Here is an 11,115-nt window from a genome sequence, read left to right as displayed (position 1 = left end):
GATGATATGGAATTTTTTGGTCATTATGGCATGGGTTCCTATCAAGATGATTTGAATAGGAATCCCAAGGTACACATCTATACTTATTAATACCCATATATTCTCTCCACACTGATCAGCATAAGTCTCTGCGACAATCAATTGAATGGAGACATTCCACTTGGTTTTGGGAAGTTGAAGACGTTGAGATTTCTGAATCTATCCATGAACAATCTTAGTGGAGTGATTCTGCATAGTCTGGGGGATATGACTCAACTTGAATCATTGAACCTTTCTTCAAACAAATTTTCTGGAGGTATTCCTTCAAAACTTTAATCTCTGAATTATTTGGTATATTTAAATTTGTCCACCCACAATCTATCTAGAAGTATACCATAGGGAGTAAAGTTAATCACATTTGAAAATACATCATATTTAGAAAATACAAATTTATAGGGATGCCCACTTCCAATGAATTCCTCTTGGCCAAAATACAGACCTCCTCCTCCAAACAGTGGTGGAGATGGTAAAGATGAAGATGACAGGGAGAAAATACCATGGTATCAAATTGGAGTAGGATGATCATATGGTGCGGGCTTCCTTATTGTTGTTATCTTGTTGCTTTCAATAAGAGAGCAGTGGAGAAAGAAGTACTTCAAGGGGGTTGATGATGTTTTAAAGTTTCTGTGTCCTTCCCTACGCAATAGGGAATTTTAAAGAATTATTTCTTCACATCTTTTGAAATTATTTCATAAGTTTAATATATGTAGTATAATTTTTAAATCTGGAAAAAAATTAAACCATTTTTATCATCTTTGCAAGCGCACAATTACTAATGGCTTTCTAATTACTTTGTCATTTTATTAGATGATTATACAAGAAAAGTTTTTTAATTCATTTGTTGTAAAACACAAAATTATAAGGCTTTTCTAAATTTAAATTACTCAATTTTTTTACATTGTTAATTAGATTGGAGTCAAGATTAAGTACTTGAAAAGAGACAATTGAAGAGAATTTTGATCTCCAGAATTTAATAATTTTGGCAGTTCTTGGTAATTTTTGATAGAGCTTGGAATATGCTTCTCTAATATCAGATTGGGAAAGTAATTTTGATCTTAGGCACGTAATACAACTATATGTTGAATCAACTGAAATCTTTTATCTCATTTTAATTTTGACGTTTTGAAAGAGGAATGGTAGGGAACAACAATCTCTTATACACATATCTGGCTCTTTTGGTGTGAAGCCTTTGCACATGTCTCTAAAGAAAAGAGGACCAAATTGAACACCAAATCATAAAAGTGTTTTTTTTGGGTTAAGAATCATTCCAAATTTAAAGAGGACCAAGTTGAACACCAAATCATAAAAGTGTTTTTTGGGGTTAAGAATCATTTCAAATTTAGATTGTAGAATCTAATTCTCAATAATGTTCAAACATCCATGCACAATCTACTAAGAATGTAATTTCTTCTCCCTCTCAAATTAAAATTCTAAATAATTCTTAGTAAGTTTTACTCATTTAATCTAAATGAATTTGGACACGATTCATCCCCATCAAATCTAAAAATCTCTCTTACCTCAAGCTATTTTCAAGTGTAAAAATTAGATATAATTCAAAGCCGTTCAATATGATTGTTGAACAATCAAATCCATCCTCTCTGTCCAACAAGTTAAAATAACTATAACTTCATTATCACTACATGCAAATTAATTAATGTTAAGAAAATGGATGACAGAAAGAGAGAATAAATATGACAAGAAAGTTATGATTTTGGTATCCACTGGACTGTAATGCTTCCCTAATCAGCTAATAAATTCCTCAAAACATTCAACAAATTGACTTTCTAAAGGCATTGCTAATATATATGTTCATGTATGTTAAGTGCACCAAGCAATCTACAAATGACACTGATGATAAAACCAAGCAATCTACAAATGAAACTGCTGATAAAACCTATTTTTTAAAGAAACAATTGAATCGCATTCACTCTTGCAAGTTATATATACATTTTGAAAAAAAAGGTTTTAATTTTCAATTATTTTGATGAGCACATGAACATGTATCAAAATTTTAAGATGTAGTCTATTCAATAACTCATAATCATAAAATTACAGAAAATAACACAACTTCTAGATATGACTCTTAACTATCATTCTACCATAGGGATATGCAAAATATTAAATATAACTATATCTTTTGTGTTGTACATGTAGAGTTTGACCCACCTAATCTTATCTATTTTGTAAAAACTCTAGTAGTTTAAAAAGTAGATTCAGAATACTACAATTTATATATTTTACGTATTTTGTCATTTTTAGTAGATAACTCTCAAATGTCTCGACCAAGTTCAGGTTTACCTGATTTTAGAAAAAAAGTGCCCACTTATACCTCTCTTTGTACACCATCTTGGTGCACGTACGAGTGCACCAAGTTTGTGTACAAAAACGTGGACACTAAAAATAAAATAAAATAAATTTCAATAACCCGATTGGGTTCTCAATAACCCGATTGAATTTTGAATAACTTGATTATGTTATTTAAAAGTGAAATGCAGGCCAGACTTGGTATTCAAGCCCGACCATTATACTTTGAAAAACCTAATCGCATTATTAAATCATATAATTAAAAAAAATTGATCAGGTTTTGGGACGTATATATATTTTTTCCTACTACCCACATTTGAGGGTATTTTTATACCCTCAAATGACAACAACATCATAGAGTGTAAAGAAGAAGGTCAAAACCTGATTGGGTTTAGGAGAGAAATTGATTTTTTATTACATTTCCATCCATGGCGCCCTGCGTAGATCTTCATCGTTTATGTATTTTTCCATCAAATTTTATAATGTGGTTTTGTACTTTATAATTTTGTAATTATTTTAATTTTTTTATAATATAGATATATCAAGAATCCAAAAAAATGAGGGAGAGAAGAAAACCACCTCCTACATAATCAAACCCTCCACCGGTTGTGGCACAACCACAAAACACTTCGCCTATTGTGATACAACTACAAAACCCTCCACCTATAGTGACACAACCACGAAACCCTCCACTTAATGTTCCCGTTCAACAACCATCGCCTCCTATAAACCCTCTACGCATACAATTACATCATTTTACCACTACACAAGAGGACCTCACAAACCACCTTACACAAAATAGTGCTAACATTACCCAAATGGTCGATAGGTTGCAGTCATCTACACTTTCTCACCACTCAACCCTAGCGAATACAACAAGTGACCCAAAATGCAAATGAGATGTCTAGAGAGTTTACAAAATAATGAGGTACATGGGGGGATAGGTGTTGTACATTTTATGCTGATGGGTTATCATATCAGCAAGTGAAAGATAAAGACATAAATAAAGGTACTATATGTATATATAGAGACATTTCTAAATAGTTGTTGATTTCCTTTGGAAGATTCTAACTTAAAGCGTTTGCTCCGATTTGAATCTATATCACTTATCTTAAACTTCCTAGTGTAGACACCCAATTCACAGATCATTAATTGTAACTTGTAAAATAACCTGAAAACATTATTCAGATAAACAACTATTTTAGATCTGCAATCTGTAATTAGAAAGTCTAAATAAATACATTATAAGATATAAATATATGTAATTGATTCTGATATAAAAATAAGGAGTATTATATCAATAGTTCAATTTTTTTTCACTTCATTTAAATATCACACTCCTCAATAGTTAAACAGTCAGTCATATAAAAAAATATAAATAACTATCCTGCATTGCTTCAGAGTCAGTCTATGTTGTCACAGGTTTCAGAGGACAGGAGACAAGGAATTGGTTTTCTGAGGATAAATTTTTTCTTCAAAGCAGGGAACTGCAGTGGAGATAGTTATATAAAAATAAGGATAATTGAAGAGTTTTCAACAGATACAATTGCAGAGTTTTGTTAAACTGGAAAAGTGTTCTTTTAGAATTGAATTTTGAAGATCAATATTGATGGATTGGGAGTATTGTGAAGAGGAACAAGTGATTTCGGTAGATTTACTAACCCATATAATTGAAGAATCAGTTATGCTCCTCGAGGTAATCGATGCGGGGAGTTATATTCCCTAGGTGAAATGGTTTGATTTGGAAGGGTATGAGAAGGCCACGAAGAAGGTACAAAAGAAATTATATTTCTATTTCCAGAAAATTGTGGAGAAACAATTTAAAGATAAGGAAATATAGAAGACTTGGTTGATATTATGATCTCATAGGCAGAAAGAATAGTGAAGCAATTCCTTAAAAAGATGCCAGAACCATTGTAAGTGTTTTGACTTGAACAGTTTTTGATATTTTTGGTTTATAAATTCTTGTGGAGATGTTGCTAGGATAGTCTAGAGACTAGATTATTTTACCTGTAATAGGACTCGCTGAAGTGTCCCTAATGCACCTTATAAATTAGTCAACTTAATACAGGTGACACTGTAATAGGACTCGCTGAAGTGTCCCTAATGCACCTTATAAATTAGTCAACTTAATACAGGTGACATGAAGTTTGTATTGACAATTATCAAAGGGCCATTTTTAACTTCCCAAGAAATTTTGTATGCTTGTTTTGCCTTTTATTTTCCAAGTTTTTCAACTTATTTTGCAGAGATATCGGTCATGTATGATGATTGAACAAGTAGAAAAATTGACTATTAGTGAATTTCTTAAGTACTAAAGATTCACTTAAAGATTTGGAAGTATTTGTACAAAAATATATTTCTTGCGCTAAAATATCTAGTATTTAGCATCAAAGATATGCAGTTGGCCTGACCTGACTTATAGGTCAAGATAAAGATAACAATTTAGCCCAAATGATAGGTCTATAGAGAGATAACATTTAGACGGTCAAGAAGAAAATATTTAGCATTATTAATATTCTAGCATTGTAGGCTATGTTTATTGCAGGGTTGATACATCTTTATTGTCATGATTACAAATGTTTTTGTTAATTTTCTCATTTTGGATGATTATGCATATACGTGCATATAGAATAAATTTGCCTTGGCTTAGCTGTACCCAAATCGTGCAAACTTTTTTGCTGTCCTTCCCTGCTGATGGAGCCTGCGAGATGAGATTTTTTTTATTCATCCATCCACAGACGTGTTTCGATGAAACATAATTTATATTCAATTCCATTATAATAAATATAATCAAAATAGCATTTTATTTCATAATAAATTTCCAAAACTAACCACATAGTAAGGATATGTGTAGAAGCATAAAGTTGAGCTAGTAGCAAAGTGCTTCTAGCAATAGGTTGGGATTGACCTCTGGTAATTTGAGTTAACAAAATAAGACTATTACTAACAATGGAAACTCAAAATAAGTTGTTAGCACACAGTATGCCAAATGGATACAATATAGTCTAGTATTGAAGCAATATAGTCATTTTTTATTAGTATATGTGGAGAATTCATTAAAGCCTGAGAATCACACAAGCAAGAACATAGTACAATAGAATTCATTCTTATCTCTTACAAAAATAGGTTCAACACGAATAGAATTGAATCTATATCGTATAAAAGATAAATGAATAGAGATCAAATTTTCATTTCACATTTGTTTGTCATTTTAAGGAACTGTAAAAAAAATCTGAGATAACTAATTTGTATGATCAGAGGAGAAAAAAAAACTTAACAATATAAAATTTATAAGACCTTTCTAACACAACTTTTCAAATTATCAATGCACAAAAAACATATTAATAATACCAATATATCACAAATTACCAAAAGAACTTCATTACAACATGTTGATAATCATGATATTTTAATAGAGAAACCAAAATCTTATAAATATTAAAATATTTGTATATCTAGAAATAAATCTATTAAAAAATATATATTACAAATATATTTGTACTTCACTTTAGTTTTGTAAATCCAATCTTAATCTAATAAATTTATTATACCATATAAAATATTTTAATAAATAAAAATATTATATAGTTATAATATTTTAATAAATCAAAGATGTGTGTTGGTAAACAGATTGGTTCTTTTTAATTTAACTCTCAAATGCTCAAATTTGAAAGAACAACCCGATACCAATAGTTGGATAATCTATCATCAAGTTGATAGACTTCATCTGAGTTGAAAGGTACAGCTCCCTTATCAAATGATATTCAATGGATCTTGTTTGTTCCTAAACTAATTGGGTTCGTAAACCAAGCTAGCACTAGACAAAACTAACTCAGGCAGATTTTAACTCCTAAATCTAGCCGACACCAAGAACCCACAATTCCTATGACTTCTCGATACTCGTAATGCAATATGAATGTAAATTATGTAAGTGTAATGAAACTAAAAGAAAAGAAGATTAAACATTCTAATCTTTGCAATAGAAACAGTTGAAAATACTCTGATCTACAACCCATTTGCCATTCGACTCAAGATGCAAAAAAGTGCTCAAAACTGAATACAACCATGCTCCGATGGACTATAATCAGGAAAGTAATTACCAAATTCTCTGATTCAACATAAAACCTCTTTTCACATTGAACACAACAAATAAGAATACTCCAACCTTATTTGCTTACAATCCTTTTGTCAAATCAATTACAAAAATTAGAATACAAATCCCTTAAGTACATGAAATGAAATGCATGAATGAAACTACTGTCTCCCCCTACTCCAACAATCCTACCCTTTTCAGAAAAGAAGAACCCCCCTAAATGAAAGAATTCACAATCAATAATGGCCTTCCATGACTGTTCTGATTCTTCCATAACCATTTGGTTCACCTCTTCTCGTGACTTTTCAGTTTTCATGGTGGCCTTTCAGCTTCATAATTGATTCTTTTTGCCTTTTCAATTTTCTATTTAATAGAAAACTTTTAATGGAGTAAGTTAAAAATCATTCTTTTCCTTACTTTAGTGTCTTTGTTCCTCTATTTTGTATCAAGACTTTAGCTAACTGAAAGCAATGTATTAAATGCATGTCCTTTTGACATATGACATATGATTAAAGCTCTTTTTTAAGTCTCGGTGTCTTCCATGCTGTCGGCTTTCTTACTCGCTTGTTGTCTTGATTGTGTTTAAAAATTACCATGAGCGTCTTCGACATGTCTTCAGGTCCACTTATAATAAACAAAGGATGCCTATACGTATCCTCTGAGCTTCAAAGGTAAAACCAGATGCTGATGGTCGTATCATATGTGGTGGACTTTGAGGGCTGATTCATTCCACTCATATCTTCATCTGCAAATGCGATGATCACTGTTGCTTTGGTCACACTGTAAAGACTCATTCTAGGCATGGGTAACCAGCCTTCCACAGATGCTTTCACTACAACCCTCCCATTTCTTCAGCGCAAATGGGGAAGAGCAAAGAATGTAGGGTACACGCTCTCCCAAAAGTTTATATTCATCATATATGCAAATCCTGAAGTATCACCCGCCTCTTCAAACAGAAAACTCTGGCCAAAACCACTATTATTCACCAAATGATCCAAGTGGCCATATTGGATAATGGTGTCATCGATGAATCTCTTGCATTCTTCTTCCTTCACCACGTCTGCAGCCATAATTGAAACACTTCTGGCTCCTAAAGATAGAGCTCTATCTCTCATAGATCTCAGCCTCTCCTCCCTCCGAGCTACTAGTACTGGATTGGCTCTCCTTTTTGCATACTAATACACAATTTGCTCACCATTCCCAGATGAAGCTCCAGTTATAACAACCGCCTTTCCTTCCATATTCTCGCTACAGATGGCGTGAAGAATCCAATCACAAGTATTAAGAAATGCCAAGGAAGGCCATGCAAATGCCAATATAATCATTCCCGCAGGGGGTACCACTAAATTCAATTCATCAACTTCATCCTCTTCTCTTCACCTCACCACTGTAACGAACAATCAAAATCAGCTCAAAGTTCAAATTTTTGGAGTTCTACAAAACAAAGCCTCGTTATGTTCGAAAAATGTGCGAGCTTTGCATTAATAGAATCAGTAGTAAAGGTGGTAAAGAGGCCAAAAGATAATGATGGCATCAGAGATTCGATGAAGGAGGAGATGTATGTAAGAGGTGATAGGAAGAAAACACATTCAATCGAAATTGCCAAGTGGAAGACATGTGCACTCTTTTCTTCTAATGCAAATAAATTCCCCCGAGATAACCACAAGCCATGAAAATTTGAATTTTCGTACTACAATGGGAAGTTTGACCTTTTCATCCTCTTGTTTGAGAGGTGAGATTACCTCAGTCCCATCCTCTTGCAATAGAAGTTCATCATTGTAATTTGGATCCCAGTCTCCAGGATCTGGTGGTGGTGAATTACGTTCCAATCCCTCAGAAGCCAACTCTGTTGAGGTGAGAAGAATACCCAATGAACCAGAGGCACGTGGGTCGGCATTCTTTTCAGCATTAGATACAACTGATGTTGTATTGGTTCCATTTCCACCTCTTTGTTTTCAATGTTGAAGATGAGCATTTCCTTGACCACCACGAGGGGAACCCATATAACCACCTCTAGAAGTCCCATCTGTAGAGTTAACAGCACCTGCTTCCACATTTCAGTGAAACTGGCTTGATGACGCTGCCAATGTTGTGCTACATTTTCTGAGGTGGCACATGCAAACTGATAAGCATCCCCAATCCCCTACGTTTATGATACTATCCTACGGCAGCTACTTTACCCAAACCTATCACATGGATGTCACTCCTTGCAGGTGATGTTGGACCATACCTATCAGGGGAACCTATTGGTGGGCGAGATGGACCTTGCATCTAAGAGCTTGGAAGAGTAAACTGAGAGGGACTGGCTCCCAATAACATTGGTTTGAACATGGCACTGGAGGGACTTACACCAAGTGCATGCGCAGGAACAACTTGTGACAACCTCCATCTTGTGTCAAGGCTTGTTCCAAGACCGGTACTACCATGGGTATTATGAGTCTGACTCAAAGTAACAAGAATCGGAATCGGATCGAAATCGGCAAGGCCAAATCAAATCGTGAATTGGCCATGAATCGGAAAATTTAAAAAACCCTTCAAATTTAGTGAGTAACTTATTTCATAAACCCTTTATCGCTGATCCGATTCACCGATTCACAAAAAATCGTTTGTCTTGAATCGAATCGCTGAATCGCGTGAATCGCATGAATCGCCGTGATTCTTGAAACTATGGTCTGACTATTGATCCCAACCGCAGTTGGCCGGTACCCAGTATAAATATTATTGGAGTCACTGTAGCTATTGGCGGGTTTTCACATAAGCACTTCGACTAAGTGCCATAGTATACGTTTTCCACCTTGGCTTCATTAGAGTGTTTTCGCTCTGTTATGGAGGATTCACAGGGCCACTTTTGGTGAGACGAAGCACATAAATAGATTTATTTTGATAGCCATGCTCTTTGCTATGAATTTGATGTTTGGTGGAAAATGGGAATTTGGCTTCTCTAGTGGAGAATATCAAAATGGCTTCTCTGGTGGAAAATGAATATGGGAGGGCATTTTCTGCCAAAACAACTTCTTCGTGCTCGGGTCGTTCAATTTGGTATTTTAGGTGCCAGATTTCAGTGCTGATTCTTGTAATCTTCAGCTTCATCTTCTATGGGTGTCATGGTCTCCTCACTAATATTGCTTTGGCAAATAGCACCATCTTCACAATTCTTCATGCAGCATTCATCTACGAGTGATCCATCATCCATAATTGGATCCAATTTCAAATCAGATAATCGATTACTTTCTTGTTAATATAGTGTCTTTAAACCCTTCATTTCAAACTCTTTTCTAAGAAACTGATTTCAGATTTTATTATATTTAATTTCTGCCTCTATATTGGCCATTTGCAACTGACAAACTTCTACAAGCTTTTGAAAAATCCTTTGTTCAACAAGGTCTTCATTTTCTTCAGCAACACAATAGCCCTTTTTAGTTTCCTCCATTTGGCAACAACCAGTTCTTTATCAACTAGTTATTTATCAGGCATGAAGGCAGATAAGTCTATGATTTTGAAGCAACTGTACTTTTCATAAGACACTAAGATAAATTGCAGATGCCAGACTGGAGAGTTTGAAAGTCGGATTTGTAGGGTCTAGAATCTCTTTACAAACTTGTGTTATGATCTGTGGAAGAGATTCAACACCAGTACCAATAAGAGATTTAAGACAGTCATCCAATTCTGTATTTTCCATACTTGAAGATGAACACCGAGGAGGCGAATTTTAAAGTTTAAAAATGGTGTACTAAAAGTGCACCTACAATGTGTTGAGTTGTATCAGTGCAAGGATTGATTAGCTGGTTGTGCTTGGAGTGTTGGACACAATCAATCCTGCAGAGGCTATCTTCGTGCTTGATGTTGTCAATACTTTGCTTGTAGGAGAATGAGGAAGTGAGGCTATAACCGCTGCAAAAATCTTAATTGGGTCAATTTTCTCTGTATCTTGAGTTTCTTCCTCAGTAGCCTCTCGCTCTTGTTCCTCTTTATTATCAATGTTGTCAAAATGTGTTGTCTCTTCATTTTTTTCTTCTTTATCATCATCATTATCATCTTTGTCACTTATAGTGATTTGAAAATCACCTAGTTTATGAAGAAGATATACATTCTTCCATGTATTTGTTGCATTCTTCACAACATGCTCTATGTTTTTCATCAATACAAGGAAAGTGTTGAATTTCAAGGTTAGCTTTTCTTCATTCTTCATCATGGATTCCTTCACTTCCTTGTCAGTTAGACTTGGCATAAGCTACCTTAGGGTTTTCTCATATATATCTTTAGCAGTTTGCTTTGCAAACTCCCATCTTGCCTTAACCTTATCCATCAAAACACTAGGAATCTGAAGTGTATGCTAATCAGGTAAGTATTTCCACTTACCCATTTTATCCATCACCAGATCTTCGATCTGCTTTAGTCTTGATCTCATACTTCAATTTCTTGAAGTTGGTTATGTCAGCCCCTGACTATAAATTCTTCAATCTATCCTAGAAGGTGGCTGGAGGTTTCTTGAATATTATGTCTTCTCCTTGTCTGATTTCTTCCTAGAGGATCTCTTGGTGAACACTACAGTGGATGGCTTAGTAGGCTTGGTAATGATTACCTTGCCCTTTTTCTTTAGTGGCTCTTCCTCTAATTTTTCCTCATCCTCTGCTTCTTCATCTTCACCTTTCCCCTCAGTTAACAAAAGAATAGAA

General features: G+C 34.3%; 2 pseudogenes; one reads left to right on the top strand and one right to left on the bottom strand.

The window, feature by feature from the left end:
• Window positions 1-96: 96 nt before the first annotated feature.
• LOC149528463 (uncharacterized) lies at window positions 97-696 on the top strand (annotated as a pseudogene).
• Window positions 697-7,104: 6,408 nt separating this feature from the next.
• LOC149528462 (11-beta-hydroxysteroid dehydrogenase pseudogene) lies at window positions 7,105-8,495 on the bottom strand (annotated as a pseudogene).
• Window positions 8,496-11,115: the final 2,620 nt, after the last annotated feature.

This window comes from Cupressus sempervirens, chromosome 11 (genome assembly GCF_028749045.1).
Source record: "Cupressus sempervirens isolate cs-2001-9-10 chromosome 11, ASM2874904v1, whole genome shotgun sequence".
NCBI classification, from domain to species: Eukaryota; Viridiplantae; Streptophyta; class Pinopsida; order Cupressales; family Cupressaceae; genus Cupressus; species Cupressus sempervirens.
The sequence above is the reverse complement of the archived record's forward strand: the minus strand, read 5'-3'. Positions and strand labels throughout refer to the sequence as shown.